Source organism: Ixodes scapularis, unplaced genomic scaffold (genome assembly GCF_016920785.2).
Source record: "Ixodes scapularis isolate PalLabHiFi unplaced genomic scaffold, ASM1692078v2 ptg001822l_1__unscaffolded, whole genome shotgun sequence".
Taxonomy (NCBI): Eukaryota; Metazoa; Arthropoda; class Arachnida; order Ixodida; family Ixodidae; genus Ixodes; species Ixodes scapularis.
In genome coordinates, this window is record NW_024610196.1 from 2,309 (window position 1) to 11,880 (window position 9,572).

At 40.7% G+C, this 9,572-nt stretch overlaps 1 long non-coding RNA gene across 2 annotated transcripts; it reads left to right on the forward strand.

Moving 5' to 3' along the window:
• The first annotated feature begins 287 nt into the window (after positions 1-287).
• LOC120839322 lies at positions 288-8,458 on the forward strand. 2 transcript variants are annotated; one of them, XR_005715312.1, is made up of 15 exons: positions 288-376; positions 1,549-1,763; positions 2,796-2,955; positions 3,961-4,071; positions 4,687-4,754; positions 4,961-5,015; positions 5,227-5,281; positions 5,493-5,547; positions 5,759-5,813; positions 6,025-6,079; positions 6,291-6,345; positions 6,557-6,611; positions 6,823-6,877; positions 7,089-7,143; positions 8,383-8,458. It is a non-coding gene; the product is annotated as an uncharacterized LOC120839322 (long non-coding RNA). The 2 variants fall into 2 exon arrangements; XR_005798165.1 differs by lacking the exon at positions 4,687-4,754.
• Positions 8,459-9,572: the final 1,114 nt, after the last annotated feature.

Consider the following 9,572-nt stretch of genomic DNA (forward strand, 5'->3'; position numbering starts at 1 on the left):
AGTGACAGCGCCATGCCAAGTATGTATTGGACTGGCCTTATAACCCTTCCGCTGTTGGCCTTCATATTTCGTAGAAATATGCGTTTCTACTGTATTCTGATACAGCAACCAATAGTGTGGCCAGATAGGAATTGGGGATGTGATGGAACACAGGTTTAGTAACTGCCGAGGCAAACAGACAGCTGCAACAAAAGAAACTACAGATAGAATTTAAATAGAGCTAACTAAAACTATGGTCATTTTGTTTGTTTTCTTTGCAGGCTGTTCCACAGCAGGAAGTGATTTCAGGCAGGAACCCCCCATTTTAGTGCTGCAACAGGGTTGGTGCCACTCCAAAATGAGCCTCAGGCAACTCGTTCCGATCATGTCACTCCAAGTAAGCAAAATGAGAACTTGCTGTTGCTGTAGCTCCTTTGTGTTCTGAGGATTTGCAGTCATCTAGGCCATAGCACCATAAAAGTTAAAGATTATTAATTAGTCTATCCCAGCCATGCCCTGCTATATAATATCTTTCTGCTCAGTCAAGGTTTTACAGGTATTGTCTACCCGGCCATGTCCTGCTTTATTAAAGGAGCTGTGCAACAGTTTCAGTGCTTTGCTTAACTAATGTGGAAGTTGGTGTCTCGGCATTTCTGAAGTAAAGAACAAAAAAAAACGCATTCGCCTGCATGCCCTAGTTTTAATTTTAAAAATGGACAAAGATTGAGGTTTTCGGCGCCTCTCAACTCATTCACTATCTTCCGAGTCAAGTGCACTGTGACGTCAATGGGAAGGCGCGGGGTTCCGGTGAAGCTCTCTTTAGAGCCATCAGTGAGCGGCGAGAACTCATCCGCTTGCTCGTGACCACGTGCTGACGCGCGCAGAGCGAACAATATGGTGAGAGGAGGAAAGTTTCATCACTACCCATCCCGCCATGTCCCCCTCCCCCTCCGGCTTCTGGCGGCTGTTCGCGGTACCAGGTAGAGCCGACGGTTTTGTGGACCTTGGATAGATGGCGCCACTAAAGCTCCATATAATAAAAGTTTTGTCGATGATACGAGGGTTTTGGCGCATTTATATTTATGTTGGAACAACAAGATTTATAGAAAAGTTACCTTTTATCGAGCAGGTATTCGCACAACTTTCTATCTTTCTACAAGATTCCCCATTGACGTCATGCCGCGTGTTTCTCAGATGGCCGCCTCAAGCGGCTGCAGTTCAGAAACATCTTGATTGTGGTATCAGAATACTTTTACCTTCGAACAAAAGATTCCTTCGTACCAAATTTGCAGCAAAAAGTGGAACTGAGAAAACTGCATTCAAACATTGAACTCTTTTACTTTGTCACTGCCTCACAATCTGTTGAAAATATTTTATATCAACGGAACTATTTGGCACATAGTTATGAAATTTAGTGTACGGGTGTATAATTAGTTTCTAAAACCAAAAACCTCAAAATTTAAAACGGAATTTTTTCAAAAAAATTTTGAAACTTAGGCCCATGTCCCCTCTTAAGCTTTTCCAGCTCTTCACTGACTTTCAAAAAATTTAAACCCCTCATTGTTACAGATTTTTTCAAGGAGATCTTGCGCCTACTGCACGTCATCCAATTCAAGCTGAATGAACATGCACTGAAGTTAGAGTTGCTAACCACCCTGGTCTCGAACAGCAACGACGAGAACATTCTTGTCTCAGGCGAATCCTTTGGGCCCTTCAATGAACTCGCAACGTTTTTAGACTTTGATGCTTCTGTGGCAAGCTCCGAAGAGAAAAAAAAACGGCTGGTGAGTCTACTTATATAACTTAAGTCTGCTCTTCGACTGCTATTGACAATTTACCCTATATAAAGTGAATAGCCACTTGCACTAACCTTCATTTTAACATATTTGTAAGCACTAAAAACATATCTGCACAGTAGGAGCGTTAAACGGGTTAGAGCAGTTTTAATCAATAGGCCAATTATGGTTTTAGTGGCTTTGAGTATACTGCACGTGGCATACAAGTGAACAAAAATGCACCTTGTGCATGAGAATGTTAGCACGAGCTCGTAAAAGATGAGAATATAAAGAAAAGAAGGCATGCTCAATGGGAAATGCCAAGAATGCTCAAGAAGTGCGCTTTCAGAATGCACCATGAGTAGTGGATACATGGCCAACTAGCGGACAATCTTGCTCACTGTATTGATTGTATTTATTTTAGGGTCCAGCTCTATTGATTCATAGCTTTCATTTTGTAAGATTATGCTGAAATAATGTACGTTAACAGCCGACGACCAGACTCGAGGTTCTGCAAGGCAGAAGATCCTCCTCACCATGGGGAAAAAGAAACCGGCAGCAGTGGGCAGGGTAGAAGGGTGGAGAGGAGCAAGCGGGGCAGAAGTGGAAAGCGCGAACTGGTCGTCGGCCTTTAAGCAAGAAAATTATTTTTGAAAGATATTGGGGTGGTTATGCCGGATGTGTAGTCAAGACGGAAGGGCGTTAGTCTCCCATGTTTGCTACTTGGAAGAGACCTTGTGTCCATTCATTCCGCTAGTAGATTGTGCAATCGCTTCATCTTTTGCCTAGCAGCTAACATTGAAGCAGATGGATCGACTACTATTTGTAATGTGAATGCATTGCAGTGTAGCGGAAAAAGCAGTGGTGAACTAGAATACCTTGGGCTTACAATTCAAATAAAGTCAGAAACTGAACTTTTATGGGAAGTAAAACAACCATAGAACTCCTATTTTAGACAATTTTAAACTTATAGCTGAATACTAATATGGGGTGGAATTCCGTAGTTTTTCATGCTGAAATTACATGGTTGTTCAATGTCAGATGGTCTCCTGGGGCAAGTACGGGGGTTCTTCTGGACCTGACATGACAAGGAGAATTCTCGTTGGACTGCTTTCCGACGACATCGCTGTTCAGTACAGCTTCAAGGGGGGTAAAGGCAAGCGCAAGTTTAACGAACTCGCCTGCTGGGAAATCATTAAAGGTAGGCCTTTCAAAACCATCTTTTCCATTGTGTTAGTATGTATATTAACAGTAAGCGTGCACAATATGAATGCCAATTTACCTGCAAATGTGAATGCTTTGTTACGGAAGTGTTACTGTTGTGCTTTTAAGCAGGATTCACACAAGGGACAAGTCCCCACCAACTGTGGGGAATGTGTACCGCTTTACGAAAACGTCGCCCTTTCCTGCACTAGCGTGGTGACATTGGCACTTCTCCGGGGATGGAAGAGCATTTTATTGGGCGGCATGAATGATACCCGCTTGATGATGGAAGTCGTCATGCTTAGTGGTGTTTGGTTAGTTCATCTGACAGCATGACACAGCATGTTCTCTAGGGTGAGAATGGCTGCAGCAAAATCGGTGCTGAGAGGAGCCGACAAATTTGCTTCTCAAGCTCCCCGTTTGGTTTCCCGACACTGTGAGGGAGAGGCTAGATGGGATAGAGCACTGCATATGCTACTGAAGGTAGCAGGGTTGCGCCTTCCTTTAATCAAGGGCTTCGCTGACGGATCGACCCTGTTCCTTGCCTTCTCCAACAAAATTTGCAGACATCCATCAGTTCGAGAGAAATGAGCAAGGCAAGCGCTCTTCGTTGGTCGAAGCTGGTCACGTGTGTGAAATTGTCTACTGGTCACGTGTGTGAAATGTCTACTTGAAATTGTCTACTCGACCTGGGTCGTTTTTAACTAAAAATGCGGCAACTGTATTTGCACCAAGATTTAAGTTTAATAAGACTGTGTTTATAAAACATCCACATTATGTTAATATTAGTCTTAACACTGCACATTTAGTAGTAACAAGGGAAAGAGGTTTTTTTTTCCCGATTCCCCATGCATTCCCAAACGGAGTTCTGTCTAACGTGGCAGTCGCTGAGATGTCGAACTCAAGTTTGCGCTACTCACTTCCTTCAGGGGCATATATGGTGGTGGCTCTGTGGTTCGGAGGTCCCGACGGCTGTTGACTTCATGCTTTCGTATTGTTTCAGAAACTGTTAAAGCGCAGGGTAAGCTTTCTGGTGCCACGGATTATGATGTCGAACAAACAGTTAAGTCATGGTTGGCCCATTCAAAGGAGAGACTGGACAAAGCAGCCAAAAGTATGTTAAAATATATTTTTTTGATATTAATAATTATTCAATCAACATATTAAATGTGACAAGCGTTTAATACAGCTGTGATATTAATCTGTAAACTCATCTTTCAAACATATTTTTTATGACGGATAGTCTTTGGTTTTATCCAGTTAATTACAAGTTAGATTAATGTAAAATACTATTTGCAGAATTATCAGAATCAATGCTTTTAATGTTTTGTAATGGAAACAACAAGAAAGTAGATCTGCAAGAGTATCAAATCATTCTATTTGTTCTTTAAGTGTTAGCTGTATACTGGAACATGTTTGAAAAATAAGTCTCTCAAGCATAAAGACACTATATCGCTATTGTTAATGAATGAATCCTCAAAGTTTACTGGAATACTGATATGAGTACTGATTAAAAATTGCAGCCCAGCATTACGTGAAAATGTTTCAAAAATTTGTTTCTGGAAATCATTGTTTTTGTTTTTAAGTCACTCGTTTTCCAACTGCAACAAAGACAACTTTTGAACCTCATATTAATCAGTTACTTGACAGGTTAGTTCCAAATGTTTCTGGGAACAAAGGGTACAGGGATAGCCCACTAAAGGTTCCTTTGTCCTTCCTTACTTTAAAGAAGTTGGTATGTCTGTGCCACCAAGCCCGACTGCCTAGCATGTCTTCCGCAAGCAGGTAGCTCCAGAGGTAAGGGATGCTTTTGACAGAAACTGCCAATATTTTTGTTTCTCACGCGAGAGTTCTAGTCACTGTGCAATATGTTTATTTGGAGCCAAACAGTCTCAATGGTTATCTATAAGTTGGCAGGTCTATGGAAACGAAATGATTGATGGAGATTAAGTGTTCGGTGATGTTCTGTTTAAAAGTCCTTTCTTCGCTTACTTTCTTTTCAGATTTTGGTGTTACTTCTTCGCCATTAGCCCAATACAGGAGCAGGTAGCTCCAGAGGTAAGGGATGCTTTTGACAGAAACTGCCAATTTTTTTTTTTTGTTTCTCACGCGAGAGTGCTAGTCACTGTGCAATATGTTTATTTGGAGCCAAACAGTCTCAATGGTTATCTATAAGTTGGCAGGTCTATGGAAACGAAATGATTGATGGAGATTAAGTGTTCGGTGATGTTCTGTTTAAAAGTCCTTTCTTCGCTTACTTTCTTTTCAGATTTTGGTGTTACTTCTTTGCCATTAGCCCAATACAGGAGCAGGTAGCTCCAGAGGTAAGGGATGCTTTTGACAGAAACTGCCAATTTTTTTTTTTTGTTTCTCACGCGAGAGTGCTAGTCACTGTGCAATATGTTTATTTGGAGCCAAACAGTCTCAATGGTTATCTATAAGTTGGCAGGTCTATGGAAACGAAATGATTGATGGAGATTAAGTGTTCGGTGATGTTCTGTTTAAAAGTCCTTTCTTCGCTTACTTTCTTTTCAGATTTTGGTGTTACTTCTTCGCCATTAGCCCAATACAGGAGCAGGTAGCTCCAGAGGTAAGGGATGCTTTTGACAGAAACTGCCAATTTTTTTTTTTTGTTTCTCACGCGAGAGTTCTAGTCACTGTGCAATATGTTTATTTGGAGCCAAACAGTCTCAATGGTTATCTATAAGTTGGCAGGTCTATGGAAACGAAATGATTGATGGAGATTAAGTGTTCGGTGATGTTCTGTTTAAAAGTCCTTTCTTCGCTTACTTTCTTTTCAGATTTTGGTGTTACTTCTTCGCCATTAGCCCAATACAGGAGCAGGTAGCTCCAGAGGTAAGGGATGCTTTTGACAGAAACTGCCAATTTTTTTTTTTTGTTTCTCACGCGAGAGTGCTAGTCACTGTGCAATATGTTTATTTGGAGCCAAACAGTCTCAATGGTTATCTATAAGTTGGCAGGTCTATGGAAACGAAATGATTGATGGAGATTAAGTGTTCGGTGATGTTCTGTTTAAAAGTCCTTTCTTCGCTTACTTTCTTTTCAGATTTTGGTGTTACTTCTTTGCCATTAGCCCAATACAGGAGCAGGTAGCTCCAGAGGTAAGGGATGCTTTTGACAGAAACTGCCAATTTTTTTTTTTTGTTTCTCACGCGAGAGTGCTAGTCACTGTGCAATATGTTTATTTGGAGCCAAACAGTCTCAATGGTTATCTATAAGTTGGCAGGTCTATGGAAACGAAATGATTGATGGAGATTAAGTGTTCGGTGATGTTCTGTTTAAAAGTCCTTTCTTCGCTTACTTTCTTTTCAGATTTTGGTGTTACTTCTTCGCCATTAGCCCAATACAGGAGCAGGTAGCTCCAGAGGTAAGGGATGCTTTTGACAGAAACTGCCAATTTTTTTTTTTTGTTTCTCACGCGAGAGTTCTAGTCACTGTGCAATATGTTTATTTGGAGCCAAACAGTCTCAATGGTTATCTATAAGTTGGCAGGTCTATGGAAACGAAATGATTGATGGAGATTAAGTGTTCGGTGATGTTCTGTTTAAAAGTCCTTTCTTCGCTTACTTTCTTTTCAGATTTTGGTGTTACTTCTTCGCCATTAGCCCAATACAGGAGCAGGTAGCTCCAGAGGTAAGGGATGCTTTTGACAGAAACTGCCAATTTTTTTTTTTTGTTTCTCACGCGAGAGTGCTAGTCACTGTGCAATATGTTTATTTGGAGCCAAACAGTCTCAATGGTTATCTATAAGTTGGCAGGTCTATGGAAACGAAATGATTGATGGAGATTAAGTGTTCGGTGATGTTCTGTTTAAAAGTCCTTTCTTCGCTTACTTTCTTTTCAGATTTTGGTGTTACTTCTTCGCCATTAGCCCAATACAGGAGCAGGTAGCTCCAGAGGTAAGGGATGCTTTTGACAGAAACTGCCAATTTTTTTTTTTTGTTTCTCACGCGAGAGTGCTAGTCACTGTGCAATATGTTTATTTGGAGCCAAACAGTCTCAATGGTTATCTATAAGTTGGCAGGTCTATGGAAACGAAATGATTGATGGAGATTAAGTGTTCGGTGATGTTCTGTTTAAAAGTCCTTTCTTCGCTTACTTTCTTTTCAGATTTTGGTGTTACTTCTTCGCCATTAGCCCAATACAGGAGCAGGTAGCTCCAGAGGTAAGTCATGCTTTCGACATTGCTGGCGCTTTTTTCCTCTCGTGAGAGCCCCAGTCACTATAACTCAGCAAACGTTAATAGGGAGACACATTTCCCAAGTATATAACAGTATTGAAGATGGTTGCTCCATCGTCAAACTTTTTAATAAGCCAAAAATTTACATTTTGTATATTTGTTTTGTACTGAGTATAGTATTCACAAGCAAAGCTGAAGTATCCTACTCATACTAATAGAGGGGATACTTATGATGCCTCTGCAACCTCCAAACCCTAATGTTTATTAAGGTGGCGATACAGGCGAGTTGTTTCATGGCAAAAACAAGGAACTGCACAAAAACACAAGACAAGTGGAAGAAGTAGACTGGACAAGTGCTGACTGACAACTAAAAGTTTATTGAAAACACAAAAAACACACGAGCAAAAGAAACCACCATCAAAAACACAAAAGCAATCAAACAACCAAAAAAGCATGCAGTAAAAGCAAGCACGATAGACCATCATCAATGAAAGCTTGAAAATTATAGCTCTTTGTTTTTTTGTTTGTGTTTGCTTTTGGATTTTGGATGGTGGTTGCTTTTGCTAGTGTGTTTTGTGTTTTCAGTGAACTTTAGTTGTCAGTCAACGCTTGTTCCGTCTACTTCTTCCACTTATCCTGTGTGTTTTTTGCGCTGTTTCTTGTTTTCCTAATGTTCAGTTGTAAACGCGAAACATTTCTGGTCGAACCCTGTAAATGTCGATCAGTGGGTCGGTCGTACCACATAAAAACAATATAGCAGGCAAAATATTAGGCTATGGTTATTAGGCAAATTATTTGGCTATGGTTACTAGGCAAATTATTTTCCTAAAACTAGCGGGCAAAAAAGAGTCCGTAATCTAAAGGGAAAAGAATTTCACAACACATAGCTTGCATGTAATCCGCGCCAGTTATGGTACGAATACCAAACAGACGACGGGCGCTGTATATTTTTTTTAGAACCAGAGACGCGCTAAATAATTTATACAGATTCCGCAGAGCAGTTGCACGCACTAATAATACCATTGCCCTAGGTCTTAGGCACGTGGCTATCATCTTAGTGTAAGGCATGAATTTGCAATTATTGTACTAAAACTGTAAAATGGTTTGCATTTCAACGAAAATCTAAGCAGCAATTTCGGCAGATGTTTTTTCAAGTGGTTATATTGACATAAAACCAAGTGTGAGGAAATGTCATTAAGAGTTTTTTTTTTTTTTTTTTTTCAGCGACATCTTTGAAGAATTTTTACGCCTAAGACGTTGTTACTAGTCATACGTTTAATAAAGCAACTTGGGAAAGATCGGTGCACTGTCCTGGTATTTCCTTAAAATGTACTACAGTCATCCGAAAAGATTTGTCACGTGGCTCCATAGGATATGCTGGGACCTCCTTAAAATGTCCTCCAGTCATCCATAAAGATCTGTCATGCAGCTCCTTAGGATATGCTGGGACCTCCTTAAAATGTCCCGCAGTCATCCTTAAAGATTTGTCACGTAACACCCTGGGATAAACTCAAAGTGGCCATTTCGATATCCTGAGAATGTCCCTGGATTATCTTTGCAAATATTCGCATTTCCCAGGGATATCCAAATATCTTGAAAGGATCACCCAGGGATGTACGTCGAATGTACTTGTGTTGTCTGGGCAATTATCTTCTTAGGTATTTTTTTTATTTTTTAGGACAAAAATTTGAAGTTTGGCCTTTAATTAACTGATTCAGAGTACTGTTCTTGCTCGTTCTGTTCAATAAATGTTTTGGCTGGTACTTTCTGTCTGCTCTTCTGTGAAAATAATTCAAACTTTTTTGTGTGTGTTGGTATCATGGTTTTCAAGGAGCCTGAGCAGCATCCGTCGCAAGCCTGTTCGACAGTTGCATGGGTGACCCAAAAAAGCCAGTCAGCTATCAAGCAACGTCTAAAGGCCCGTTCACACTCTTGCGACCGAGTACGACTGAGAGAGACGAGATCTCTTACAACTTCTTAAATGTTTCTAGAATGAGGGAACACACTGACATTGTGGCGCCATCTATGCGGTGACCCTAGAACTGCATTTCACAAAAGCGAAGGTTTTGCGGGATTTCCGAGGTCAAATGTGCGTAATACCCATAGAAAGGCTCGTTTATAACATTGACAAAAAGCTTTTCGAGCCAAAAAAGAAAGGATATTGCGCGAGAAATAAAAAGAATATGCAGGACCGCCGAGTTTACACTGCTTCCCAGTAGATGGCACCAGTGTGTTCTCTGGTTTAAGAAGTTTTAAGGAACCCAGGTTTAAGAGGTCGCAAGCAGTCGCAAGAGTGTGAACGGGCCTTAATGGTATTTTGGACACATGGTGCCCTGATAACATGCAGCAAACATTAAAAAAGAATAAGCACCCCAGGCAAATGAAATCAGCTGTATGTTCTTAGCAGTCGTGCA